General features: G+C 38.1%; 1 long non-coding RNA gene across 1 annotated transcript; it reads right to left on the minus strand.

Annotated features, from left to right (window-relative positions):
* Window positions 1–7,827: 7,827 nt before the first annotated feature.
* Window positions 7,828–23,066, minus strand: LOC103278734 (uncharacterized). The gene is made up of 4 exons (XR_506287.2): window positions 22,914–23,066; window positions 14,630–14,821; window positions 8,935–9,001; window positions 7,828–8,853 (listed from the first exon to the last, which is right to left on the minus strand). It is a non-coding gene; the product is annotated as an uncharacterized LOC103278734 (long non-coding RNA).
* Between the last annotated feature and the right edge of the window lie 872 nt (window positions 23,067–23,938).

The following is a 23,938-nucleotide window of genomic DNA, read 5'->3' on the forward strand; positions in this document are numbered from 1 at the left end:
TTTGCACACTTCACGTTATCAGCACTGGCACCTTGAACCTCACTGTCACGCTGTGAAAATGTGGTTGGCACTCTGGGACCAAATTTAAGTGTGATACTCATGGGAAGAAGAACTTTCTGCCTGAGTAGAAAATAACTTGTATTCGTTTTTTAATATTGTAGCATGCATGCATGTGAATAGCCGTAACTTTGCCAACTTTGAAGTTCGGTGTCTTTAATGTGAGTGACATCTAAGGTGCACCTACACTATCAAATTAATGCAGTTTGACTTCATTTTGACTTCCGGGGCTCAGTGCTATGGAATCTTGGGATCTGTAGTTTGGCATGGAAAGCTAAAGCTACAACTCTCACAAATCCACAACACCGGGCCATAGCAATTAAAAATGTGTCAAACTGCATTAATTTGACAGTGTAGAAAGGAAATTCCACCTGAACATTTGGAAGAACCTCCTGACCATGAGTGCTGTTCAACAGTGGAACTCTCTGCCTTGTAGTGTGGTGGAAGCTCCTTCCTTGGAGGCTTTTTAACAGAGGCTAGATTGCCATCTGTCGGGGATACTTTGATTGTGCTTTCCCTGGATGGCAGGGGGCTGGACTATATGGCTCATATGGTCTCTTCCAACGCTATGATTCTTTGATTCAGGTACATTTTTTAAAGTATAACCAGCCAAACATATATATGAGTTTCACTTTGGATAACATAGGGAAGGGTTAGCACCCCTGTGGTGTTTGCGGTCTGTATCCCTGTTCAAAAGATTTCACCTTACTTTCTGTCCCTGTGATAATTGGAGTTTGAAAAAATCAACTTGTTGTGGAAACAAGGATCGGTGACAAAGCTCCAGTTGAGATACCTTTGCACCATGATAACTCTTGGGAGTGAATTTCTCTTCCTAGGGGTAGATTTCTCTCACTTCCTGTTGTCTCACCCCTGTTCTTAACTATGAGTCATTGGTAAGTGGGATGTTTGTAACTAGGGAACTGCCTATACTGCATATTTAAACTTCTTGTTTATCGTTGTGCAGTTTAGTCACTAGGTGGCACTGGATTTAGTTATTTCTCAGCCGAGTCTGATGTTTCTTGTTGCTGTTTACTTGTTTAAGAGAAAATAAAATGCCTTGCCCAACTTACTGACTGACGTGTCCTTTAATACTGCATCTACACTGTAGAATATAATTTAACACCACTTTAACTGCCATGGCTAGGTGGCAGCATCAAAATGCGAGTTTAAAAGTGTGGCAAACGATACCAGAACCTGTCTGCAAGTCCACACACAGACCTGACAGTCCCGGAAAATGGTCCCCCACTGTCCTCACTCCTTCCTTTGAAGTGAATCAAGATGGAGAGGGGGATGGAGGACATCTGGCAGAAGTTTTTTTTAAAAAAATCTCCAAGAGGTGCTGGACCTCATATGGGTACATGAGAAGATCCCAATGTACACACAAGCGGATTTCTTATCTCTCTCTTCACCCAACTGTTAATTCAAGCTCTGATTAATATGTGTATTATAAGGAACAAAGGAATGGCTGCAAAGAGTTCTAATTGCTTTGCAATTGTGCTTCCCTTTAGTCACCTGTGTGTCCATGGCTCCATTTTTCACAGCCCAATCAGCTGTTTTGAATTTAAACCAGATGGACAGTGTACAGTTACTTTCTGGGAATCAATAGTATTTTGGAGAGTCTCTGAACTCTTTCTCTAGAGCCTCCATTTTTACAATTCAAATCCTTGATTTAAGGGTTAACCTGGGGGTCTGGGACGCAGGCCAGCCAGGGCTTGCTATTCTTGAAGAGTGAATCCACAATTGGCTGCAGCAGAAGAAAACCAGTCCTCCAACTTTCCTGAAGCCAAGGAAGTGGACAGAAAAACAAAACAACTCAAATAATGTTTGGTATTGCCCTAAGGATATCTGATGGTATTGTACTTTTTTTCTACTTTCCGTTTCACCAACCCCTTGTTCTCTCAGCCTTGGGATAAGGAATAAAATATTTAGCTTCGTCTGACCCAAATCTCAACACTTTATGTTTCTGCATGTGAAGAGCCCAAGACATCTTTACAGCATTTCTGGTAGGAGTTGCAGCTCCCCTGAGCCATATGACCAGTAGCAACACTATTGGGTGAGTTTGCCAGGTAGACTTCTCTTTTTCCAATTATGTTGATTGGAGAAAGATAAAAACCTCCCTTGGACCTTGGAGATAATGAGCTATGAGATGAGCTAATGTAGAAAGTATCAATTGTAATTGAAACTGAGCACACAGAAGGTGTAAGATAATAAGGTGTGAGATATGAGGTAAAATCACCTTAGCACTTTTTGACCAATTATGCTAAACACTGACTTCAGAGGATGTCTTTGCACTGCTTTACCTATAAAGTATATGTACTTGGCTGTGCCATCTTTTTGGCACCCATAGTTATGTGTTTTCTGTTTTTATAATTTTTTACTTGTTTTCCAAAATAAAATTCTTCTCTCTTGAAATTAATAATGCCTGGTTGTTGACTGCTGTGTTTTAAAACCCCACCTTTAAGAGATCAGGATGGCAATATATCATATACCACAAAGTAGGGATGTAATGTTTTGTCAAAGGCACCCATTCTTCTGACAGAATTATAGTACTACCCACTTAGGCTTTTTGGATTATAGTCAGATAAAAACAGAAAAACAAATAAGTAAAAGCAAAATTAATCTCTTGCCCTGAGCAGTAGTTTATCAGGTTCAGTTTTTACACCTACCGGTACTTCAAAGTGAATGTAAATGCATTCAAAGGTTTATCATTAAGGGATATAATACAGCATCCAGAATAGAGTAGCAGTTGGACAAAGAGGGGAACATGGAAGAGAAAGTCACTGGAGTACATAATAATAATAATAATAATAATAATAATAATAATAATAATAATAATAATTTTAAAAACTTTATTTTTATTCCACCCTACCTCCCCAAAGGGACTCAGGGTAGCTTCCAATTATAAAAGGCATACATTCAATGCCTGAACATAACAAGCAATAAACACATAATTACAAAAGTTGACAACTCAACATATATAAGCAAAGTGTCCGTTTCCCAAAGCCAGCAAGTTTCCTTTGGGGCAAAGACTGGTCAGTGCTCAAGCTGTCTACTGAGCTAGTGGGCAAATGGCATGAATATGATGATAAGCACAGATCAGTTAAAATAGTGGCACAACTATCCATTGTTAAAATGAACTTTGCCTTCAGGAATGTGTGAATCGGTTGCTTCCAGGAATAGCAAAGATTTTTTAAACTGTTCTTTTCATAATTCCCAAATAATGCACATAAGTAGAAAATGCAAATGTAAAACAGGAGTTGGGGGAAGATAGCCCGCTGTCTAAAATACCCAAAATTATCAGTGGTCCTGAGGATGGTACAGCAATTGTTCTACTCTAAAAATGAAGCTAAAATAGACACTACATTATAATACCTTTGTAGTTCAGCAGTATATTAATTTTATTTATTCAACAGATTGATTGGCTCAGTTTACTTTTTCTCAAGAGTGGGACTCAAGACAGCAGCTAATTTTATTGCACAGGTCGTTAAAAATAATTACAAGAGTTACATGTAATTTCACTTACAGTAGAGTCTCACTTATCCAACATAAACGGGCCGCAGAACGTTGGATAAGTGAATATGTTGGATAATAAAGAGGAATTAAGGAAAAGCCTATTAAACATCAAATTACATTATGATTTTACAAATTAAGCACCAAAACTTGTTTTACAACAAATTTGACAGAAAAACCAGTTCAATACGTGGTAACGCTATGTAGTAATTACTGTATTTACGAATGTAGCACCAAAACATCGCAATGTATTGAAAACATTGACTACAAAAACATTGACTACTAAAAGGCAGACTGTGTTGGATAATCCAGAACGTTGGATAAGCGAATGTTGGATAAGTGAGACTCTACTGTATTCAGAGCCGGCCCTAGGTATTTTTCAAGTGTAGGCAAACAGAATTTTGCACACACCCCCCCCCCCAAAAAAAACTATCACTGAAAAATAAAAGCATTGGATAAGTGAAAATGTTGGATAATAAGGAGAGATTAAGGAAAAGCCCATTAAACATCAAATTACATTAAGATTTTACAAATTAAGCACCAAAACATCATGTTTTACAATAAATCAACAGAAAAAGCAGTCTCGACTGTGCCCCCGTATGTTTGGCGCCCGAAGCGACCACTTAATTCGCCTCATTGTTGGATCGGCTCTGACTGTATTTTCCATCATTAACAAGGCACTGAAAAAATAATTGAAACATTTAATTGGAGGAATGATTCTTCTCTAAGCTAACATTACACCAGGAATTTTCTATATTTTCTTGGGAAATATTACTGAAGGCCAAATATCAGAATAATACTAAAGTTGTAGTGAAGGGACCATAAGCCAGAAAATAGTAGACTTTTGCATATATAGCTTTGCCTCAGCTTATATCATATTAGCTTCATATAGACAAAGTAAGCTCTTTGTATGAGCCAAAGTAACAAAGGACCAGTGCCTCTCCCTTTCTCTTAGGCTGGTACCTTCTCCAGAAAGTTCCAAGGCCAAATGCTAGCTTGAGACCAACAAGTGAGATCATAGACACCACTTGTGCCAAAGAGGTGTGGAGGTGAAGAAGACCCTCAGTAATTGGTCAAGTTTAGATAAGCCGACATATATGTCCTTTGTTTGCGACGCCACGCTTCGCGGCAGCCATTTGCAAGTACAAACTTTTTGGGGTGTGTACGGCTGTCCCACCTTCTCATAGCTATGTGAAAATAAACTTTGCTTTTGTATTCTCACAAGACTGGGTTTTCTGTCTCATTGCCTCCTGTGCCAGAACTCCTTTTTGAGATAAATTGTCTTACAGTAGCTTCTAGAATAAACTTGCGAATGTTGTGATTGGTTTGGAAACTGAAAGTACTACATGGTAGAAAGTCTGGTAGGAACTCAGAATATTTGTCCACAAGAGAATATTTGATATTATAATATTGCATCCTCAAAGTGATGCTATTTGCACACTGTCATGGAGAAATACTTTCTTCACAGCGATTCACAAAATGTTATACCCAATATAATACTGATTTGTTTACGTTTAATTTCCACAGGAAAATATATCTCTGGTATATTTAGAAGTTGTGCCCTGTGGACTTCTGCAGTGAGCAGCATAATTTTTAGATTTTGCAAATCGCATGGTCAGCACTGCCCTCATAATGAGTTACGATGACAAATATGAGCCCCTGCAGGAGAGGCATAAAATCCATCTTAAAAGGAAAAGCTGGGCCAAGTCCCTTCTTAAGGATAAGCACCAAAACAAAGGAGCCAATAAGCATCTCCAAAACCCACAACAAAAGGAATTTCTCAGAAGGAGGAATGTAAGAATCAAACAGCGTTGTTATCTCTTTGTCTACTGATCAGGTAATATAGTAGGATCATCAATTAAAGCCCCACTCAAAACATGTTAATTTAGAAATCAAAACCAGTGTATTCAATGGCCTAATTTATTACTGCCTTTATATGGTCTATGTTTTAGACACGACTTCAGTCTTTATAAACCACTTGAAATCTGTAGCAATATGGCAAAAATAGACCTGTTAGCCTATTTGCCACATTGTTGAAGGGGCATGGTTGTAAAAGATGTAAAAATACTCCTCTTAATCCAAAGTCAAAAGCAGGAGGCCCCTTTTCTGTGAAGAGGGTGAGGAAAAACATCACAAAAGTTGGATCTTCAAACTGCAAAAGAACTATTTATTGCGTGGCCATAGCAATGTGACAAATACATGCATACATGCAATCAAAGGATTTGTCCGAATTTCCAAAATGGTTGCAAGGGTTTTATTACCTCCACAGAAATTAGCAAGCATATCCTTATTGGCTTACAAAGATCATTTACCCCATTTGTCTAATGTTGTCTACGTCACAAGCATCTTAACCATCATGCAATCCCATTGGGTTTCTATGCTGTAACAACATGTAATTCTTTAGACAATGGTGCTTTCATGTTACTGACCCTGACTTGTTGCAAGTATATGCTCGAAATCGTATGGGAACCGGTTCTGACTTGATGTATTGTTATTATTTGAAAATAACTTCTTTTCTCTGGAACAACTCTTTTCCCAAACATCAGCATTTTCTCCCAAGTGCAGGCCTTCCTCAAACATAGGCCTTTTGCAACTTAGGTCAATCAAAACATATGGAACTTATAGTCATTACAAGTATCTTTGAAAATTCTTTTTAAACCCACGTCTCCCTCACTGTAAAGCAGTGGGAAATTAATTGTCTGACATCCAGGGGTAGAGCTAGACTATAATTTTCCCTAGCAGTTGGTCAGACCATGGTGTGATGGAGCGTGCCTTGGTTTGCTTATGTGAGACAGCCACACACCCCGATCCGCCTCTTTGAATCTTTTTGGAAGAGGGAGAAAGCAGCAGTATTAGCTGTTGCCTCAGATTTAATGATTGGAAAGGAGACTGGGGCATTTCTCTGTTTACTTGCTAATATTTTTTATTTACTTACTTATTTGTGTTTTCCCTTTAGTGAGAGGGACGTGGGTTTAGAAAAAGAATTTTCAAAGACACTTGTAATGACTATAAGTCCCATATGTTTTTATTGACCTAAGTTGCAAAAGGCCTATGTTTAAGGAAGACCTGCGCTTGAGAGAAAATGCTGATGTTTGGGGAAAGAGTTGTTCCAGAGAAAAGAAGTTACTTTCAAATGATAACAATACATCAAGTCACAACCAGTTCCCATACGATTTCGAGCTTATACTTGCAACAAGGAATAGATAAGGAGGTACTGAGATCAGGATCAATAACATAAAAGCCCGATTGTCTAAAGAATCACATGTTGTTACAGCATAGAAAACCAATGGAATTGCATGACGGTTAAGATGCTTGTGACATAGCCAACATTAGACAAATGGGGTAAATTATCTTTGTAAGCCAATGCTTGCTAATTTCTGTGTTGATAAAAACCCTTGCAACCATTTTGAAAATTCGGACAAATCCTTTGATTGCATGTAGAATCATAGAATCATAGAATAGTAGAGTTGGAAGAGACCTCATGGGCCATCTAGTCCAACCCTCAGCTAAGAAGCAGGAAATCGCATTCAAAGCACCCCCGACAGATGGCCATCCAGCCTCTGCTTAAAAGCTTCCAAAGAAGGAGCCTCCACCACAGTCCGGGGGAGAGAGTATGCATTTATTTGTCACATTGTTATGGCCACGCAATAAATAGTTCTTTTGCAGTTTGAAGATCCAACTTTCGTGGTGTCTTTCCTCGCCCTCTCCACAGAAAAGGGGCCTCCTGCTTTTGACTGGATTAAGAGGAGTATCTTTACATCTTTGCCCCTTCATTAGTACCTTTAGTAGCTTCCCTTCTTCTTTCATTTCACCTGTAATTAATTTGAGTTCTTTGTTATTTACCTTTGGTGGGCTAGTACAACAAACTGGGACTCCTTTTCAGTTCCTTTCAGGGTCGTTTGGGCTTCATATCTAGGCTCCAGCTGAGCCTGAGCTGTAGGCCGCCATTTGGCTGCTTTTGTCTGGCAGGAGATTGGGCCTCATTGTCCAGGCCTGTTAAGCTTCCCTGGTCATGAGGTGTTTAGGCAGCTCTGATACCTGCTGCAAGAGGTCTAATTGGTGGGCATCCAATCATTATATCACTAGTAGGCCCATGCCATGTGCTCAGCCACCATTTTATTTAGTCATTCATTCATTCATTTATTTAAAACTGGAAAGAGAAGGTATAGGTAAAAACAAGGACTGGGATCAAACCGCAAAATATATGACAGCAGCAATCCAAGCAACTGTAGCTTTTGGATGGAAAGAGCAAAAGAACTGTGACATTTTAAAATGTATTTTATTTGGTTATGCAGGTATAATTTGCTCTCCTTTTATTGATATAATCTTGTAGCATATAATCTGATAAATATTCATACAGTTTTTTAATTTTCCATTTCACCCTCTGTTGTCCTACTTAAAAAGCTGTTTTGAAAATGTCCCAGTCTCTTTCACCTTCACCCCCTACTTCTGCCATGACCTTTGTTTACTTCAAATGCTGCCAACAGAGCTGAAAAAATACTTTGCGCCCAATGAACACAGCAGAAGAGGAGAGGAAGGAACAAAATTTTGCTCTTCTCCATAATATTAGACAAAAGCAGAATTGTTGCAGCTTCCCTTATCTAGTACATTTGCCACCTTTCCATTTTGATATTACTTATTTATTTGTTTGTTTGTTTGTTTATTTTTTTTATTTATATACCGCTCTTCTCCCCAGGGGGACCCAGAGCGGTCTTACACAATGGCAGAATTAGATGCCACATATAATACAAAATGTAAAACACAAAAGTCGATATCCAAATCCAATTAAAATAATAAAACCCTTGTGACTGTTACAACAGGGGCAGTAGAACTGAGCCAAAAGTCAGAGCCAGTCCGTGTTCAACTTCATATTAATACTAAGAATCCATCAGGTCATATCAACCCATATCCTAGGATGGGCCAAAAGCTTGGTCCCACATCCAGGTCTTCAGCTGCTTCCTAAAAGATATGAGTGAGGGGGCTTCCCAAATCTCCCTTGGCAAGGAGTTCCACAACCGCAGAGCCACCACCGAAAAAGCTATGTCTCTCGTCCCCGCCAACCACACCTGTGATGGCTGCGGGAACAAGAGTAGGGCCTCACTCGAAGATCTTAATCTGCGGGACGGCTTGTAGGGGGAGATACGTTTGGAGAGGTAAGTTGGACCAGAGCCATTTAGGGTTTTGTAGGCCAAAGTCAGCACTTCAACAGGTGTTGATTTTACATCAACAGACATCACTTTGACAGGCGTTGATATTACTTCGACAGGCATCTCTTCGTTTTCATTTCTGAAATGTTAAAAGAAACACACTGTATAAATGTTGTATGAAAATACAAAAAGAAAGAAAGGAGAAGATAATAATACTTACAATTTTTGTGTACAGTATTTCTGGTAAGCCCAGTCTAGCAACAGCCAACAAAGGATGAATAAAAATGCTGTAAGGAAAAAGGGGAGAGAAGTTATTTTTATAAGAACCAACCAAAGAGTTTATTTATTTTATTAGGTAGTAAATAGCCCTTTTATCAATTAAAATAAATATAGGTGGTTATTACCAAATTTCCTTCACATACAGTGGGACTATGTGATTTATCCCAGCACTAAACACCTTAAGATAAAAATACTCCAAGTATTTATATTAATTATTCCAAAACAACAGGTCTTTTTAAAGAACCTATAATATCAATGCTTGGAGCTGCCCCCATTCAGTGAACCAACAAAGCCAAAAAACAAACACACACACACACACACACACACTCTCCTGTGTTATTTGTCTTTTCAGCTATCAGTGTCAAACTTTTGAAAATTCAAGCTTCTCCCAGTACCTATCATTGGGAATGTGGGAAGCCTACCAATCCAATATTTGTAAAATGCATGTCAGGAATTACAATTAATAGATCAGACTAAAGTTACTCTCAAAGTGTAAACAATCTAGAAAGGCACATCAAAAAGAAATATGAAGCCCACAGGCATTGTAATCTCATGACAAAGCAAAATATTCATCTGAAAAGTAATAAATGACTTTGCATGGCTTGACCTATTTACATTTTCTCAAATTAAGTAAAATTGGAAACATAAAATCAAGTAAAGGATTAAAAACAGAAGTTTAAAGAGTAATCAGCAATAAAGTTCCTTGCCCTAATGAACTAAAGTTATAAAATTTTCTAGAAAATAATAGAGAATTACTTTTAAACACTAGAAAATAATGTCTCTAGAATGGAGAATCACTCTTTTTTAAAATTTTAAATTTATTTGATACATCCCAACAATTAACAATTTTTTGCCATACATGACTTATTTCAGTGTACATTATTCCAAAAGTGACTATTCCTTAAATGACATTTTAAACGATCCTCGGAAATGTATCACTCACCACCGCCGCTCTCCCCCCCATTCCCCCTACCCCCTAGAACAGCAATATAAAATATTAATAAATGCATCATTTTAACCGTGTGAAACGCCTGGTTCAAGGTGGTGTATCTTTCATCTCCGTCTATTTTGTCAATAAGCACGGATCATTTCCTGAACCAGTCTTGTTCTTTTAGGTTATTTGTATACTTTTTTCCCTTTGATTGATGAAGTCATTAATTATATATTCTGATATATAAGCCCACCAAGTTTCTATGTCCCATTTTGTATCATCCCTCCATCCTCGGGCTATCGTGGCTTGTATTGCGGCTGTCATATATTTTAGTATCTCTGTCCAATTATTGTTATCTTCCTTTACCTTTATCGTGAGAGACATGTATCTGGCTTTGTCCCATATTAATTCTTTCCCTGTTATTTCTTCCATTACTTTTCTTATTTTACTATAAAAGTTCTGAATTTTTCTACAGTCCCACCACATGTGGGAGTATGAACCTATTCCCCCACATTTGTGCCAACACTTGTTTGAGGTATTTCCCGTTATGTGTGCTAATTGGAGGGGCGTCTGTACCATTTAGAGATTATTTTCCTTTGAGTTTCTTTGATTCTTATATGTTTAATTTATTAATATTATAAATCCAAGACCCGATTAGTTTCTCAGTGAAGTTTTTTTTCCTGTTTCCAGTTCTCTATAAGAGTTGTTTTTGTATTATAAGTTAAGGTGGTTAGTTCGTCATACAATAGCCCAGTCATTCCTTTCTATTTTCCTTTTAATTATTCTATCCGGTGAGGTTTCAGCTGTTTCTCTTCTTTTCATGGCCTGAGCTTTACTGGACAGACCTAACTATGCTATCCAGTTCTCTTGACCACATTTATCTTTTATTTTATCCCACTTTAATATTTCTCCATTGGGATCCATGAGGTCCCCAATCCTTTTGATACCATTTTCTTTCAGTGCCCTAATTAGATTCCTGAATGTTCTATACTTATTTTCCAATGTTTATAATGGGAAAGGGTCAATTTTATTTATTTTTAATTTAGTTTGCTATTTTTTCCAGATTAACAACATTGTTAAACAAGGGCAGCTTTTAAGTTCTTTAGGTCTTTTCCATCTATTCTCTCTCCCATTGATGTTTCTTTTTGCCAACTATTTGCTTCCTTTTCTAGTTGCACCCATTTTTGACCCTTCCAATTCGAATTCTAGTAACCTAGCTAACTGACTTGCCTCAGAGTATATTCCCAACGAGGGAGTCCCCCATCCACCCATTTTTTGTTTACTATAATATAAGAAGTTAGCAATTCTGTTTTTGAGATATTCACCGGGAGGATCTGGAACAAGAATAAGAACTTGGGCAAGATCTTCATCTTGTAAATTTTTAGCCTTGTGGATATATCTCGAAATTTCTTTCCCCATGTGATGATTTGTTTGCTTATATTTTTCCATAGATTATTGTAGTTCATTGGTATGATATTATTGATTTTTTTTTTTTTTGGTATATCTACCCGCAGGTATTTCATCTTCCTTTTTCCCCAATTTTACTCCCATAATGTTTTGAACCTTCTTAAGTTCTTTCCATGTTAGATTTTTATGTAATATCTCTGATTTCCCTAAATTAATTGTGAGGCCTGAAGTTTTATCAAATTCCTTGACTGTTTAGACTATTGATTGTAGTGACTCCTTCACCTCCCCTAACATTATCATAACATCATCAGCGTATAGATTGATCTTAATGACTTCCTTGCCCACTTTATAACCTTTAATAACCGGGTTGTTCCTTACTGAGTTTGCTAAGGGTTCGATGGTCAGTGAAAATAGGGCTGGAGAAAGGGGGCATCCCTGTTTAGTTCCCCTATTAATATTTATTTTTCTAGCTTGTGCCCCATTTACTGAGATGGTAGCTTTGTTTTCACTATATAGTTATTTTATTACCTTACACACTTTCCCCCATATTGCATTCCTCACAGAATCTATTCAAATATTTGTGATCTAATGAGTCGAATGCTTAGCAAAAGTCCAATTTTAATATGAGTACTTTAGATTTTTTTCTGTGGCATGGTTCAAAATGTTCAAAATATTCCTTATAGAGTCCGCTAATTTCCTATCACTTGAGCCAGATGGCTTTACAACAAACTTTTAAAAATATTTAAAGACGAAATTACTCCCAACCTATTTACACTCTTTAATGAAATTATGGAGAAACAAAAAGTACCAAATTCTTGTAAATTCTCTGAAATTATCACAATCTTAAAGCCAAATAAGGATGAAACTGATTGTAACTCATATAGACCAATATCCCTATGCAATGTGGATTGCAAAATATTCACTAAAATATTAGTAAATAAACTGAAGGATATAATTCCAGATATAATTCACGAAGATAAATGCGGATTTGTAAAAAAAAAGAAAAGAATGTAGAATCACTCTTAAACGCTGTAGTTGAAGCAAAACAATTGAGTCTATTAAAGATACTTTGAAGTGAGAAGAGGAATTTATTCATCAGATTTTGCTACATAGCCAACATACTAACATTTAGATCTTAATAATTTGAAAATGAATATTTTAATAATTCCATAAATTATTCCAGATTGAACAAGGTTTATTAAAAATAGGAAATGATGACAAAGCTAATTTACTTTAAGTGCCACAGTATTCTTTGTTGCTTTTGCAACACATACAAACATAGGAGAAAATGTACAAGAAATAGTATTAAAAGGGATACCTTCGGTTCTTACAACTGTTGATGCCTACTGCTAGAGGCAATGTCTACACACTTTAAACAAATGTTCACAACATGGTATCATATGCATCTTCCAACATCTTAAGCATTCGCTCAACAAGCGTCCTAATTTGATCTCCCTTGCTCCTTCCCCACTGCAGCCAGAAATGAAAAAATGTGCAGCCAGGATCATTGGTGAATATAGTGGAGAAAATAATTTTCCATTGTTTTTGCCCAGAAATCTTTGTACAGATTATGTTTTTCTGCATGGAAAGCATAATTTGTTTCAGGGAAATAATTGGATCTTTCTTTCCAACTTCTAAGACAGAACTGTTGGCATCTGAGTATTTATGCACGTTTTCATCTGATTCTTATAGGAGCAGATTTGGGAATGGGGTTCAGCACACTGGATATCTCCTTTGAAATTAGACAAAGTCACCAGCTATGCACTGCATGCATTATACACGTACAGTCTCCACCCCAACATAATGTTTTATTTTCATAAGCTTTGTTTAACACAAGTCAGTAAATGTTTATGCAATTCTGCTTTATTTATTTATTTATTTATTTATTTGCGACATTTATATACCGCCCTTTTCACCTCAAAGGGGACTCAGGGTGGTTTACAAGTATATATACATACAATATATTATATTATACAACTATATTGCAATATTATTAGTAATATTGCATGTAATATAAATATACAATTATAATAGTGAATTATAATTATTATTACATTGTATTACATCATAATATTATTAATATTACATGTATATACAATGTATTATAATATTAGTATAGTATAATATTATTATATATCATTATATCATTAAATTGATACAGGAGACATGGTGGAAAGATGTCTTCCCGGCCCCGCCTTCTTCATTCTGCTCCAGATATAAAACTAGCATAGCATGTTATTGCGGATAGGGGCCTCTAGCTGATGTAAAGAGACAAGATGGAACTGTCTTCATGGCTCCCTCTTAGCTCTGGCACCCGAGCGTCAGTTGGAGATGGTGGGAGGGGCCTCAGCTGATGTAAAAAGACAAGATGGAACTGTCCTCATTTTACTAAAAAGAAACAACCTATTTCTGAGGAAAAAATTAAGGAGCCAGGAAATATAAGTTCTCCTACAGCATCTATTTACAAATCTTATACATACTCAGAGAACAGGTTGGCAAATAAAGTGCCCACTGTTTCCCACCAATGTAGCGTATAAAAGATGTCCCTACTAATGTATAGCCAGCATTACACGAAACAACAACACTTATCTTCAGGCTCATAATATCTTTTCTTTCCCTCAATGATCAACCATTATGGATAATTAGTAGAGATATTTCTGATGATGCCCTAGCTGAAAATGAAAATAAATAATTATTAACAAAACAAAGCTAAAAAACGCCTTAAAAAAGCAACTTGTTTGAAAATAGGATGTCCTTCACCAAAGGTAACCCATGTTATGAAAAGAATTCATGTAATGTGATCCAGACTTTTGTATTCAAATTTAAGGTCTATCCTAGATCTTCCTGGGTGAAACATCATTAACAGATTTTAATCTAAAAACATAGGAGAGGATTCCTTAATAAGGTAATAACTTTATGCAGTGAAATTCACTTATACAGTCATCCCAGAACTTCATACTACCATTAAGTACCTGTTTTTCTCTGTGTTTTCTCTCAGAATGGCAATTAGAAATGATGCAATATTACTTCTTGTTACTATTTTGAAGGGGATTGAAGAAAATAATATTTGGGATTATTGTGGAGAGTGTGGCCTGCATGGGGATCAGGTGGTGGAATTGGCCTTTTCTCCCCTGTCCCATCCCTGCCATAAGTGATAGAATGGTGGCCATATGAAAGGAGCTGCAACCATCCAAAGGAACCCAAAACCAGGCAGTGTGCCCTTTGGGGCTCTGGAGCATCCCCCCCCCCCAACCTAGACCAAAGGATGTTGATACATAAGAACTGAATATATACCTACACAAACAAGGTTTCACAGGAGGATCCCACACATTCTAGCCTTGGCATTCTGTAGACATCTCCATTGTGTCATCAGGAAAAGAATTATCCTTATTGCAGGTCATAGTAATACTCATTCCAATCACATCTGTAGATAGCAACATCTGTATTGTTCCATTTACAATTAATGGAGTGCCACATATTTCTGGACCACCTGCAGGAAAGAAGTTTAAACCAAATTATAAAAATAGGAGGTCCATGATTGCACAAAGTTATAAAAACTAGAGGCACATAATACAAAGCAAAGACAGAAATCACTCCCAACATGTATTAATTTCAGTTACCTGCCCTTACATTATCTTTTCAATATAGTGATCAACTCATGTCATGGCTCAGTTTCTGATATCTTATCAAAATTTCTTATCAAATTAACTAAAAACTAATGTCAATTATAACTGGAAATTGTAACAATGTTAAGTTTACACAACACTAAAAGTAACAAGAGAAAGGAAGATATTTGTAAAAGAACCAAGGCAACAAACCAAACAAACAAAAATAAAAGATAATTCCTGTCTCTAGACAGGACATTGGAATTCAGGATTAGCCATGGTGTATCTGAAAAGGGGCCCAAAGGAATCAGGGAACTCTAGGCCAAGAGACCATTCTCTTAAGTATCAAGACCTTCCTTAGGCCCTTGCAACACTACCTTTCATTAATATAATAAAAAGTACATGCTGGGAAGGAAACAGAGAAATGCTTATGGAATGGTACATTGGGAACTTACTGTGAAGGTCCATTCTTGCCTTGGAAAGAGAAATCCAGGAATGGGTTTGAGGCAAGGGATCATGAGAACCAAAGAATGCTGGGAGTTATAGTTTGGTAAGGCACCAGCACCCCTTGGTAGAGAAAGCTAAAAACACTGTAAAATGTTCAACTCCCACGATTCAATAGCATTGAGCTATAGCAGTCAAAATAGTGTCAAATTGCACTAATTTGGCTGTGTAGATATACCCAAAGACTTTGAACCATGGTAGAGATGTTGGGTTACCCTTGAAATATAAAAAAAAATAGTGATTATAACAACATGGAAGGAAAATAAGTGAAGAAGCCAAGAAACATCAGAGGAGTGCTGACATGTTGTTCTGGGCAAAAGAAAAGTGCCTGCACGAGCTACAGAGCCAATGAGAAAGACTTACCGTAGGTCATGTGATCTCTTTCTTGCCTGGGCAGTAGAAGGCATTAAGTCCTTCCCAACTGCCTTCTTCTTTGCTAGCAGTCTGCCTCAGTCAGTAAGAGGGGGCATTTACACCGACCACTTATTAATGCAAAGGGCTGGGGAATCGGTTCCACAATGGCCAAACAAGGGACGGAGCTGATCTGGGTTAACATGGGCCAAAGCTTCTTAAAACAGGCTTGAACCAGGTTAACTAAAGTCACACAATGCTCTGAATTCTCCCCCAGAATCTGGAGCAACTGCAACTTTGGAGCCATGTAAACGTTGGGCCACTTAGTTTTCATGGCAAGAATACTGGGGTGGTTTACAGACTCCAGCAATACATGGAGCAAGAGTTGCCAGATGTCCAAGCTGGGTTCAGAAAAGGCAGAGGAATGAGAGACCAAATTGCCAATATCCGCTGGATAATGGAGGAAGCCAGGGAATTTCAGAAAAACATCTACTTCTGCTTTATTGACTATTCTAAAGCCTTCGACTGTGTGGATCATAATAAACTATGGGATGTTCTTGGTGGTATGGGGGATATCAAGTTACCTTGTCTGTCTCCTGAGAAATCTGTATAAAGACCAAGTAGCCACAGTAAGAACAGACCACAGAACAACAGACTAGTTCAAGATTGGGAAAGGAGTACGGCAGGGCTGTATACTATCACCCTACCTATTCAATTTGTACGCAGAACACATCATGCGACATGTGGGGCTTGAGGAATCCAAGGCCGGAGTTAAAATTTCTGGAAGAAACATTAACAACCTTAGGTATGCAGATGATATCACTCTGATGGCTGAAAGTGAGGAAGAGCTGAGGAGCCTTATCACCAAGGTGAAAGAATAAAGTGCAAAAGCTGGGCTGCAGTTAAACATCAAGAAAACCAAGATCATGGCATCAAGACTGACTGACAACTGGCAAATAGAGGGAGAAAACGTGGAGGCAGTGACAGACTTTATATTTCTAGGCGCGAAGATCACTGCAGATGCAGACTGCAGCCAGGAAATCAGAAGACGTCTACTTCTTGGGAGGAGAGCAATGGCCAACCTCGATAAAATACTGAAAAGCAAAGACCTCACACTGGTAACGAAGGTCCGCATAGTGAAAGCAATGGTATTCCCCATAGTAACCTATGGGTGCGAGAGCTGGACCATAAGGAAGGCTGAGCGAAGGAGGATAGACGCTTTTGAACTCTGGTGCTGGGGGAAAATCCTGAGAGTGCCTTGGACCGCAAGAAGATCCAACCAGTCCATCCTCCAGGTAATAATGCCTGGCTGCTCACTGGAGGAAAGGATATTAGAGGCAAAGTTGAAATATTTTGGCCACATCATGAGAAGACAGGAAAGCTTGGAGAAGATCATGATGCTGGGGAAAATGGAAGGAAAAAGGAAGAGAGGCCGACCAAGGGCAAGATGAATGTCATTTAAGCATTACTTACTTTTGGTATTATGTATATTGAAATAAGACATGCATCGCTAAAATTTTGTTAATTGTTGGAATGTAATAAAAAAAATTTAAACAGTGGAAAATTTAAAGAAAAGAAAAGAAAAAAGATGGATGGACGGTATCCTTGAAGTGACTGGCTTGACCTTGAAAGAACTGGGGGCGGCGACGGCCGACAGGGAGCTCTGGCATGGACTGGTCCATGCGGTCACGAAGAGTCGAAAACGACTGAATGAGTGAAACGACGACGAAAACGTTGGGCCAGTGCTGAGACTGTTGACAAGGCCATCCCATGCTCTCTTGACTCAGGCAGCCTAGAAACATGGGAGGGCACTCATCCCCCCTCCCCGAGATAGTGATATCTTTGTTTTCTGATAATTTAATGTAGACAAAATGTGTTTCATGAACAAAATAATTTAAAACATTATATAAAATTAGCTTTAGACTAAGTATATGTGTATATGACCTTGGAGATGGGACCCAATCTTACATATATACATATATGCAAACACAGGAATTTCATAATTTAAACACATTCAAAATCCAAAACATTTTTGGTCCCAAGCATTTTGGATAAGGGATGTTCAACCTCTACAATCTGTCTCTAAGTTACACACAAGATAGGTTGAATTAGGTTCTGATAGGTTTTGTAGGTTGAATTAAGTTGAATTTCCTTTTCCCCATGATTAATCTTAGGAGTGAATTTCCCTTCCTAGGAGGTAGACTTCTTTCATTTCCTGTTGTCTCGCCCCCGTTCTTAACCATGAATTGTTTGTAAATCAGATGTTTGCAATTAGGGAACTGTCTGTACTGCATATTTAAATTTCTTGTTTATCATTGTGCAGTTTAGTCACTAGGTGGCACTGGATTTACTTATTTCTCAGAAGTCTGATGTTTCTTGTTGCTGTTTTCTTGTTTGAGAGAGAAAATAAAATGCCTTGCCCAACTTGTTGACTGATGTGTGCTTTAATGCTGCATCTACACTGTAGAATACGGTTTGATACCACTTTAATTGCCATGCCTAAATGCTATGGAATCATAGGTGATATAGTTTCACAAAATCTTTTCTGTTAAAGAGTGCTGGTGCCTAAGGAAAATACAGCTCCCATGATTCCTTAACATTGAGCCATAGCAGCTAAAATCATGCATTAAAGATTTCATCTCACTGAAGTCTTTAAGTCATCTCACTGAAGAGCTCCCAGTGGTGCAGTGGATTAAACCCTTGTGCCGGCAGGTCTGATGACTTGAAGGTTGAGTTGCTGATCTGAAGGTTGCTGGTTAGAATCCAATCCAGGGAGAGCGCGGATGAGCTCCCTCTACCAGTTCCAGCTCCATGACTGGACATGAGAGAAGCCTCCCACAAGTATGGTAAAAACATCAAAACATCCGGGCGTCCCCTGAGCAACATCCTTGCAGATGGCCAATTCTCTCACACCAGAAGTGACTTGCAGTCTCTCTTGACATGGAAAAAAAAACACTGAAGAGGTCAAGAATTTGGGAGAGCAGGGTTGCCATTCAGTTTAGGCATACTCTGTTTTGAAATTAAATTGATGATTTTCCTATCTTTATCACACACTTTTCAATCTATCTGCTTTACTCAGGAGTCCTCCATTGATCTGCCATCACACAGTTAAGATTTGTCCCCACCCACTGCCCCCTCCCCCCGCCACCATTTTCTTTGTGGAAAAAAAAACATGAAGAAAATTGCTAACAGTAAAAGATAGCTGCTATTATGGAAAGTTATGTACCATTACAACTATTTAAAATCCATCAGTCCATAGCATCAATATATGGCAGTTGAAGTGGTGTCAAACTGCTGTAATTCGACAGTGTGGAGTATCTTCCACAAATTCCCTAACAGTGTAGAGTATCTCCCACAAATTCTATGCAGCAAAATGGCCAATTGCAGATAATTTACAAAAAGTCATGTGTCAACCAGCTTGGAAAGTGTCTGAAAAGATAACCCTTTAAAATGCTTTAAAAATGCCAAGATATCTCTACCCTACATTTGAAGCCTATGTCATGTGATGAGCACAGTATGTTGCCGTTTCTTCAGTGGGTGGCTTAGTAAAATTTGATGAATGCGATGAAGTGCTAAGTCTATAGTATAGATGCATCATAAGGTTTGGATGTTTCTTTGAAAAGGCACATAATCAAAGGCCAGTAAACTAAAACTGAGCCCTGATCACATGGATGCTCTGTGAATTTGTGGTTCCCACATACAGGAACTGGGTAAATGACCTGTGCTGCATTTCCCCTGAAAGTTCAGATGTGTTTCTTATGACTTTCTGTGACTGGACTCCTTCAATCTCTGCCACTGGAGGCTTAGATAGACTGTGGCTTGGAGTGCCAGTTTCTACTAGTTGTCGCCTTTCCTGGATGACCAAAATAGTTCATCTACTGGAAACTTCCTAACATGACTACTGCACTATATTGTATGTAAGATCATGCTTCAATAAATAGGATCATGCTTGAATTTATTGAGCACATTAAACTGGGCAAAGTGACTTTTTTCATGCAGGAGCGACTTGAGAAACTACAAGTCACTTCTGGTGTGAGAGAATTGGCTGTCTGCAAGGATGTTGCCCAGGGGACACCTGGATATTTGATGTTTTACCATCTTGTGGGAGGCTTCTCTCATGTCCCCGTAATGGACATGGAGCTAACAGAGGAAGCTCACCTGCTCTCCCCGGATTTGAACTGCCGACCTGGCACCCATTGCGCCACTGGGGATTCTGGACAAATTGATGAGACCTTATTTTTATATTATAGGGCTTCCTTCTCTTTTGGGCTAATATATTCATCTCAGATAAATGGAAATGCAGGTTCTGGAGATTATTCAAATGTTAGAATGTTATCCCATGCTGCCCCCACTGTTTCTAGACACTTTAAAAAGGAGATAACACTGTATGATGAAGCCTGTCATAAATCATTTAAAAAGTGTCTCAGACGTCCTTGAAAATGGGAAGGGTTGAGGGAAGAAGAGTTCAGTATATAACTGGAGAAAACAACAAAATAACACATGGGATAGGAGCTGCCCAATTTTCCCTGTGCTGTGGAATAAGGAGCATTTCCATTTTTATTTTATTGATAAGCAAGTAATCCAGATGCGAAAGCCAATGGGAGAAGATATTTCAGCCATCCCTTTTTAATAGTTATTGAGTATTAAAAATCTGGTTGCTCTTTTGTTATGAAACTATGCACATGATTTTCAACAACAGAAGCTAGACAAAATGTTCAAACAAATATAAAAGCAAAACTCTGGAATCGACAATGTGAACGGTCTCTTCCAACTGGTGACTCATTCTCATTGTTACATTTTAACGACTTTAAAACTATTTTAAATTAGTATTTTCAACAGATGGTTCATTTAGTAATTTTTAAACATTTAAATGTTTCCTTTTAGCTTTATTTCTTTTTAATCTATGATATGAGCCAGTTTAGGTATAATTAATACTTTAATCCCCAGTATTTAGGTCAACGTAAATCATAAACAAGATTCCAGTTTACAAAATATGGGCATTATAGCAGAACGTTAAAAACTTATGATCACATTTAAACTGCTTTTAAAATCTTTGGACAAGGCAGTGCCTAGAAGATATGAAAGTTACCTTATGCCTAAGTCTGATGATTGAATTCCATAACTGGGCGGTGGGGGGGGGGGGGGTATCAATTATTTATTTTGAAAGATATTTTAACAGTTATCTGCAAATACTGGTTGCTTTCCCATCCCTCCTTGACCTGCTGTTTTATAGTGTGCCTTAGGGAGGAAAAGAGCAAATTTGTATCCTAAGAAAACCCATTCTTATGCTTTACATAACTTGCTTTTGTTTCCCTTAAAATAATTTCTGACTAATGGAAATTCTATCATGGGTTTTTATTTGCAAGCTTTATTTCTTCCTCCAAGGCTGAGAGGGTGTGACTTGGTCAAGTTCACCCTAGATTTCCATGGACGAACAAGATTCAAACCCTTTCTGTCACCATCCTAGGTCAACTTTCAAACCACTACACATGCTGCCTTCCTTCTATAACTGTATAGGCTTAATTGGGAAAAATTATGTAGGTACTGAGTAAGATGTTAATATCAAATTGAGCAAGTCTCATTAGTCAAATTCATCCCAGCAGGTCCCACTGTGCTAGATAATGACTGTACTCCCAGGGATAAAGGAAACCTTAATAAACATAAAAGAGAATGTAATGAATATAAAGATCTAGTCATGAGTACTGAACAGCTTTGAGAAAACAGAATCTACCAGAGCTTGGAATGTGACATCTCTAGATCTAATTATTCATTATTACACTTCTGGGACAGGGGAAATAGTGTGCAATGTGATAGACCTATTTTAAGAGTAACCTTCACTTTCCTGTTTCTTTAAAGAAGTTTAAATTGTTAATTCTGGATTACTTTCAATGAAAAAATCTGAATGCTATAAGCTGCTGGCCTGGTACAAAACACACCTTTTCCTTTCTCAACAATGCTGCTGCAATATGAATACGAAAATGAGAACCCTGAGCATCCTGAGGATGGAAACTATGAGACAGAAACCAAACTTTTGGGGTTGTTTTTTTTTTTTTTTTTCAAAACACCATTGTGCAGACATTGCTGTGTTATACAAAGATCGCTGAGGCTTCTGCCCTCCTTCTCCTTGCTTTATGAAATAATGTTATCAGGCAAAGCCATGCCCTTCCGACCAGCATTAACTAGGATAGTCATGCCATGGTGATGCTAGCTTGTAGAAATAAGAGATCTCTTCACCTGGCCCCTGGGGCTGTGCTGTTTCGCCAGCGAAATGGCAGGCACCTGGGGCGCCCTCTCTCCTTCCCCCATCACATAGTGGGGACGGGACAAGGTGCGTTGGTACCCTGTCCCCATCAAATGGGTGAAAGGGCAGCAACACGCATTGTGTAATCCTAAAAAATATATACCAAAATCTGATGCCACCTGTGTTAGAAGAACAAACTGAGCAAACTGCCATGGAAGTGTGAAAAAACATGAGAAACAGATAGTGCAATCAGGCTTCTTCTATTAGCATTCTGAGTCCTGAAAATGTAGGCTAGTAATAGCTTTCACAAAGAGGGTAACTCCACATCACATGAGTACTCTAATCATGGTTGAAAAAGAAACATGCCACTGTAAGCAGACATCCAAATATGTTTCTACCGAGGTATGTACCATATAAGAAGACCACTGACACCATTAATCCATTCAGAAGAAATATCAGAGTCACATAAAAAAGCAGGATCTCCAGTTCCTTCACAGCTTTGAAAGGGCTGAGGTATGCTCCCCTATTTACAATCCAACACTTCTGTGTTTGAATACCAGTAGAATTCACTGCCCCTGTGTACATGCAGTACCAACTGGCTAGCACAACCACACTGAAACCTAACTGAATATCCCCTTGTGATCAACACATATTCAGTTAGTTTGCCATTCATAATCATCCAGAATCCACTAAAAATGGTGCTTCAACAATGGTCTTGAAATATGAATAATAAAGACCCATTTCAGTTCAAAAGGCCATTTCTCTTTCCAGAGTTGAAAGATGAGAAAAGCGGCAGTCATTCTCAAAGAGAGTTTTTATGTGGTACCAATGAAGCATTCCTGCAACAGTCACCAGTATAAGTGTAATCCATATTTTCCTACCTGCTCTTGCAACAAATATTGCCAATTCCTTTAGAGAAGCCTCCCCAGTGAATGCTACAGCCCTTAGAAGAAGGAGGCAGTGGCAGCGGAAAATCCTGAGGTTTATAGATGGTGAGGCACGAGAGCTCTCTGGCAAAGAATTCTAGATACACGTTGCTAGGCTTCAAATCCTAACATTCCACAGCAGTTAACTGTGAGATCCTAGTGCTGGGACTGTGTTCAGTCAACCCACAATTACCAAGATATCCTTTGTAGTTTTGATTATTTGTGGAATTGAACGAGAACCTAGAGAGTTTTTTTTCTGGTAAAAAGGTGTTTTTTAAAAATTGAAGTTTTTCTACATTCACATGAGTTCTGTATCCTAACCTTCACAATAGTGGAGAGCCTACTGTAGTGTGAAAGGGAGGGATCTAAGATAAACATTAGGATTGTTCCATGGCCAAGCTTTGCTTGATTATATTTGAATAGAAAATCAACATCCCTTACTTTCTCCCCAACTTTAAGGTATTCTGCTTTTAATTATGTCTCATTCAGAAGTACTGAAGCTAATCTTTTGTTGTTTTGTCACTGGCTGGAAAACGACTATCATTTTCTTATCAGAACTGCTGGCCACGCTGGAGCAAACATTCAGTCCTTCATATTTTGATTTTACTTAAATGCTGTTCATGCTGTGTAAATGGAAAACTCCAGTCCCCATGAAAGTGGGGAAATATTACTGAAGGCTAAATAGCATGAGAACAGTACTAAAATTGCAGCTCCTAGAATAAGTAGTGTGACTTGAGTATTACTTGAAATGAGGAATCGTCCTCATTGGCCAAAGTGGCCAATGTGAATTTCCAAAACTAACGACAAAAATGCAGAATATTTGTCCATAACAGAATATTTGATACCACAGTACTGCATCTTCATAGTGACATTATCTGCACTCTGTCATAAAGTAATACATCATGATGCACCAACTTTTATACCCTATATAATACTGATTTGATTTCTTTTGATTTCCATAGGAAAATAACTCTGATATA

This window comes from Anolis carolinensis, chromosome 4 (genome assembly GCF_035594765.1).
Source record: "Anolis carolinensis isolate JA03-04 chromosome 4, rAnoCar3.1.pri, whole genome shotgun sequence".
NCBI lineage: Eukaryota > Metazoa > Chordata > Lepidosauria > Squamata > Dactyloidae > Anolis > Anolis carolinensis.